Here is a 6637-nt window from a genome sequence, read left to right as displayed (position 1 = left end):
GTGATACAGTTGTTCTTAAGGGAAAAATCTGGACTATATGTTAACGAGCCCTCACTGATTTTGAGCTGTGTGTGTGTGTGTGTGGGTGTGTGTGTGGGTGTGTGTGTGTGTGCGTGCGCGCATGCGTGTAAACTTGGGGTTAATCTACAGAATTAGTCATTTCGAGAAAAAAAAGGAAGTCTGTATGGTAAGAAATAAATAATAAAATATGAAAAGGTTTCTAGGTGGGGCATGCTTTCTGTTCTTTGAGATCACAAACACCCAGTGGAATATGCATGAAAGTCATTCAGATGAAAGGCACTGTACAGCACCTTTCTCAGGCACAATAGCAACCCTTCCTGCCATTTGCTGACTGCCTGACAGGCTGAAGGTACTTCAGTGTGATTCTGGAACAGTGAGAATAGGACATAGAGTTAAGAAGGCAGGAATTTGGAGATATTTGGACTCGTCAGTGGCAGGGCTGAAATTGGAAGTCAATTCTTCCTGCTTCTAGCTTATCCTCTTAGTATCTGTAGAGACTATTTACTTTGTTGCTGGTTCTGTATAGTCATCACCAGAGTACTGTTTATTCCCCTGGCAGGAGAGATTAAAATGCAAATTGTAGATACTGCACAGACAAGCATATTGTCATTGATACAGAAGAAAACAAACATTTAGGGTTACTCTCCCGGCTTCCATAAGCAAGTTTTTATATATAAGCACCCTAATACCTGTATAGTTGGCAAAGCATTTATTTGCAGTAAGAACTTGAAAATCACATATAATCTAACTGGCATTGCTTATTGCTTATTCTTTGGAATTATATTAAAGATTAGCTTACATGAAGGCAGCATCTCCTATTAACCCTATTCCACAAAGCCAAGGAGAAAGAAATATATTTATTTTGGGAGAGATGACTTCAAAGTCTTCTATGATGTGAAAAAATGCTTAGGGAACTACCACAGGTCATCTGGGAAAGCTGAGTATATAGGTCGTTTGCTTTTTTGTGGTATTAATTCAGAAGTGTAATTCTTCTTTATGACAGTAAATGTCAAATGCAAAATCGGGGCAGGGAAGGGACAGAGCAAGTATCACTTCAGTCTGTAATAAGAAGTCAAGAGTTTGATCTATGTTCTGGGAAAAAAAGCAAAGCTGGTTAACCAAGGTACAGGAAGGGAGGGTATGTCATATTTGGTGTGTTCACAAGCTGTTTAGTGGAAATGTGGGTAATTTTTCACAGCGTAGCTTTTTAGCCTGAGTCTGACCTGAATGGGGCTTTTTTGCAGAACGGTATTTGATAAACCAAATTTGAGTCAAGCATTTTGGGAATTACTTTATCACATGGCTGAAGGACCATAACTGTCAAACAGGTGGGAAATACGCTTTTTGAAATTGACTTTTATTCCTCACATTCTACATGGCAATACTTTAGTATCTTAGGTGGCTGATACAAATAGTATTAAAAATCCAAGTTTGAAATGAAGAAATCAAACTTGGAGACAGTTTGTGTGTACAGCTGATCATAAAGTATAAGTATACATGAATGTATACAAACTAAAAAGACTAAATAGTGCATTTCTACATTAAGCCCTCAGATCATAAAAGTATTGTTACTTTATATTTGTTCCCTTACATAACTATGGACTAAAAAATCAAAATCCAGTGCCTTTCTGAAATAAAGAAGACTTTTCATAAAAGGAGATCTTTCTTCTTCCTTTCTCTTTTTCTCTCTTTACTTTTCTAAACAAATGTGATGATTGTTTTGAAAGCAGACTTTAGTTTTTTAATCCTGATCACCTCTTTTTTTTTGGGGGGGGTACCAGGGATGGAACTCAGGGGTACTTGACCACTGAGCCATACCCCGAGTCCCATTTTGTATTTTTTATTTAGAGACAGGTTCTCACTGAGTTGCTTAGTGCATCACTATTGCTGAGGCTGGCTTTGAACTCGAGGTCTTCCTTCTTCAGCCTTCTGAGCTGCTGGCATTACAGGAGTGTGACACCATGCCCAGTTGGTCATCTCTTGACTTCTGTGAAGCCATTAAAAGACCTTAACCCACTTAACTGAAACTTGGTGCTTATATTCACTAATTGCTGTAAACAAATTACTATAAACTTAGAGACTTAATTTGCATTTATTACCTCTAAGTTTCTGTGGGTCAGGAGGTGAGCTCTCACCTTAAAACTCCTCTGGGGAAAGCCACTCAAATTTAAGTTCCCTCAGGTTGTTATCAGAATTAATTCCTTAGGGCTGAATGATTCATGACAGCTTACTTTTTTGAAGCCAGCAATAGAGAGGCTGCAAGCAAGACAGAATCTTCAAATATTGTAATCACAGGGGTAAAATTCATACTCTTTGTCATTTAATGTAACATAATCACTGAAGTGACTTCCCATTGCTTTGCCATCTAGTGTAATACAATCATGTGAGTGGCATCCCATCACCTTTTCTGTAGAGCCAAACAGAAGCAAAGATAAATGACCACCTTAAAGTCAGTTTGCAACACCATTTAGGGAGTTCACAGACTTAGTAATATAGAGGTGTCGAGCTTCCTTTAAACACTTTGAGTAAAAATGAATGGTGAACTTTACAATCTTAATTTTTTATATAAAGAAATGGTAGCATTAAAGAAATTTGGAATTGAAAAACTTAACCAAGATTCTGTAACTAACCAAAACACTGAATCCACATCTATTATTCACCTCTTAACTTTGCCTCCTAGGTGCATGGATGAAAAGAGATTTTTAAAGAGAATATTAAAGACTAAGCTAGTTACTTCCTTTCAAAATCTATTCAAGGAATACATTCAAGCAAATTCAGTGATAGGTGAATCTTTGTGAGCAGAGAATAGTTTATATTTACACAGAAACAGAAAACTCATAAAATTACAAGCATAAAAGGAAATGATCAACCATGGGCAAATATCAGGAGACATCACTTGTAGAATACTGAAACTTGAGAGAAAATTGCAGTTTGAAATGATACAAAACATATATCTTAGGAACAGAAGAAAATAACCTCAACTTGACGAAGAACACCTACAAATGTTTATAGTTAAGATCATAGCAGTAGGAAATGGATGCTTTCTCTGTAGTCAGATACAAAGCAAAGACATCCTTACTACTTCTATTTAACATATTCTGAAAATCTTGGCTAATGTGATAAGAAAAGGAAAGAAAATAAAAGGTGAATAAATCAGGAAGAAAGAAAAGAAAGTGTATTTTATTTGTAGATGACATGGTTTATGGGGAAAGTCCCAAAGAATCACCAACACAGCAAAAAGTTCTGGAACCAATGAGTGAATGTAGAAAGGTCAGAAGATATTAGGTCAATATGCAAGTCAGTGCTTTCCTATACATCAGTAGTTGACAGTTGGAATTTGAAATTTAAAAATATTATTTTTTCGATAATACTAAAATATGAAATGCTTAGCTATAATCTAACAAAACGTGTGAGATCTCTATGTGGAAACTATAAAGCTCAAGGAAAGAAAAATAATCTAAAGAGAGATTCTGGGTTCATGGATTGGAAGACTTAATTGTTTTAAGATGTCATGTATTTTAAACTTAATCTATGGTGTCAGTGTTATCCCAATCAAATACCAGCAGGTTACTGTGTAGACATCAGTAAAGTGATTCTAAAATTTATATAGAAAAAAAGTAAGGTAAAATACCTGAAACAGACAACAAAATACTGGAGGAAAAGAACAAACTTGAGGAAATTATGATAGCTTATTTCCTTTTTTTCTTTTTAATTTAGCAAAGCATAATTTGAGCAGAGAACAATTCATGAGAAGGGCAACCACGTTCAGAGTCAGAAGAGGTTCAGACAGCTCCATCCTATGGTGCAAGCAGTAAGCTCTCATGAGCCAAACATGGATGCAAAGTAGATGGGGTAACCTTTTTCATCTATAGAAAATGTTCTTTGTTTCTAATATAAATTTATCTATCAGGTCTAATTGGACTAATTTGCCTTTTATGAGTCCAACATGGAAACAGAGTAGAGGAATCACTTAATTGACTACAGCTAGACATCTCCCTCACCCAGGCATGATGTGATGAAGTATTTGGGCATGACTAGACCAACTGGTCACCTCCTGTTGCTGACTCTTGCCTGTTTGAGATGGGCTAACATCCAGCTAAGGTTTCACCTTGTTTATGCATTGAACTAGGTTGCAGTTTGTGACATTGCAACTAAAAGTAGGGAGAGTCTCGGGCCAATGTTCTCTAGCTTATTTAACAGGTATAGTCAGAGTTTTTAAAATCTTCTATTTTTTGTTGATCTTCTTCTTATTTATTCTATTTATTATTGAAAGTGAGATATTAAAGTTCTTTAATGGAGCTCTCTCATTAGGTTCTTACATGATTACAGTAGGTATGTCTTCCTGATGAGTTAGCATTTTTATCTTTTTGAAATGCTCTTGTCTCTAATGCCAATTTTTGTCTTAAGGTCTAATATGTCTGATCTTGGTACAGCCATTCCAAATCCGTTGCTTACTGCTGGCATAGTGAACCTTCTCCCATTTTCAAACAATCAAACTATTTTTGTCTTTTCCACACCTATTTTTTTCTATATTATCTTTTTTCTCCTTCATTCTATTTTATGGTGAATGAAATGTATTGATTTTAGAGTGTGATATTGATATTATATTCTTTTTAAAAATTTTTTTCTGTTTAGATATACATGACAGTAGAGTGTATTTTGACATATTGTACATACATAAGAATAAATGTAACAGTCTAATTAGGATCCTGTTCTTGAGGTTGTACATGATATGGAGTTACCCTGGTTTTGTATTCATATACAAGGATAGGAGAGTTATGTCAGATTAATTCTACTGTCTTTCCTATTCCCCTGCCCCTTCCCTTCCCTTCCCTTCATTCCCCTTTGTCTAATCCAATGGACTTCTATTCTTCCCCCCTCCTTGTTGAGGGTTAGCATTCACATATCAAAGAGAATATTCAACCTTTGGTTTTCTGGGATTGGTTTATTTCACTTAACACGATATCCTCCAGTTCCATTCACTTACTGGCAAATGCCTTAATTTCACTCTTTTTTTATGGCTAATATTCCACTGTGTGTGTGTGTGTGTGTGTGTGTGTGTGTGTGTGTGTAACATTTTCTTTATCCATTCATCTGTTGAAGGACCCCTAGGTTGGTTCCATAGGTTGGCCATTATGAATTGAGCTGTTATAGACATTGATGTGGCTGTGTCACTGTAGTATGCTGATTTTAAGTCCTTTGGGTATAAACCAGAGTGGGATAACTGGGTCAAATGGTGGTTCCATTACAAGTTTTTTGAAGAAACTTCATACTGCTTTCCAGAGTGGTTGTACCAATTTGCAATTCCACCAGCAATATATGAGTGAGCCATTTTTCCAACATACTCGCCAACATTTATTATTTCATTTATTTTTGATAATTACCATTCTGACTGGACTGAGATGGAATCCCAGTGTAGGTTTTTTTTTTTATTGTAAACAAATGGGATACATGTTGTTTCTCTGTTTGTACATGGAGTAAGGCATACCATTTGTGTAATCATAAATTTACATAGGGTAATGTTGTCTGATTCATTCTGTTATTTTTCTTCTTTCCCCCACCCCTTCCACCCCTCTTTTCCCTCTATACAGTCCTTCTTTCCTCCATTCTTGCCCCCCTCCCACCCCCCATTATGTGTCACCATCCACTTATCAGTGAGATCATTTGTCTTTGGTTTTTTAAGATTGGCTTATCTCACTTAGCATGATATTCTCCAATTTAATCCATTTTCCTGCAAATGCCATAGTTTTATCATTCTTTATGGCTGAGTAATATTCCATTGTATAACTATACCACAGTTTCTTTATCCATTCACTAATTGAAGAGCATCTAGGTTGGTTCCACAATCTTGCTATTGTGAATTGAGCAACTATGAACATTGATGTGGCTGTATCTCTTTGGTATGCTGATTTTAAGTCCTTTGAGTATAGGCCAAGGAGTGGGATAGCTGGGTCAAATGGTGGTTCCATTCCAAGTTTTCTGAAGAATCTCCATACTGCTTTCCAGAGTGGCTGCGCTAATTTGCAACCCCACCAGCAATGTATGAGTGTACCTTTTTTCCCACATCCTCACCAACAACTATTGTTGCTTGTGTTCTTGATACTCACCATTCTAATTGGGGTGAGATGGAATCTTAGGGTAGTTTTGATTTGCATTTCTCTTATTACTAGGGATGTTGAACATTTTTTCATATATGTGTTGATTGCTTGTAGATCTTCTTCTATGAAGTGTCTGTTCATTTCCTTAGCCCATTTGTTGATTGGGTTATTTGTATTCTTGGGGTTGTGTTTTTTGAGTTCTTTATATATTCTGGAAATTAGTGATCTATCTGACGTATGAGTGGCAAAGATTTTCTCCCACTCTGTAAGCTCTCTCTTCACATGGCTGATAGTTCCCTTAGCTGAGAGAAAGCTTTTTAGTTTGAATCTATCCCAGTTATTGATTCTTGCTTTTATTTCTTGTGCTATGGGAGTCCTGTTAAGGAAGTCTGATCCTAAGCCAACAAGTTGAAGATTTGGACCTAGTTTTTCTTGTTTAGGATGCAAGGTCTCTGGTCTGATTTCATTGATCCATTGTGAGTTGATTTTTGTGCAGGGTGAGAGATAGGGGTTTAGTT

The sequence above is a fragment of the Sciurus carolinensis genome, chromosome 3 (genome assembly GCF_902686445.1).
Source record: "Sciurus carolinensis chromosome 3, mSciCar1.2, whole genome shotgun sequence".
NCBI classification, from domain to species: domain Eukaryota; kingdom Metazoa; phylum Chordata; class Mammalia; order Rodentia; family Sciuridae; genus Sciurus; species Sciurus carolinensis.
This window is presented reverse-complemented; position numbering follows the sequence as displayed.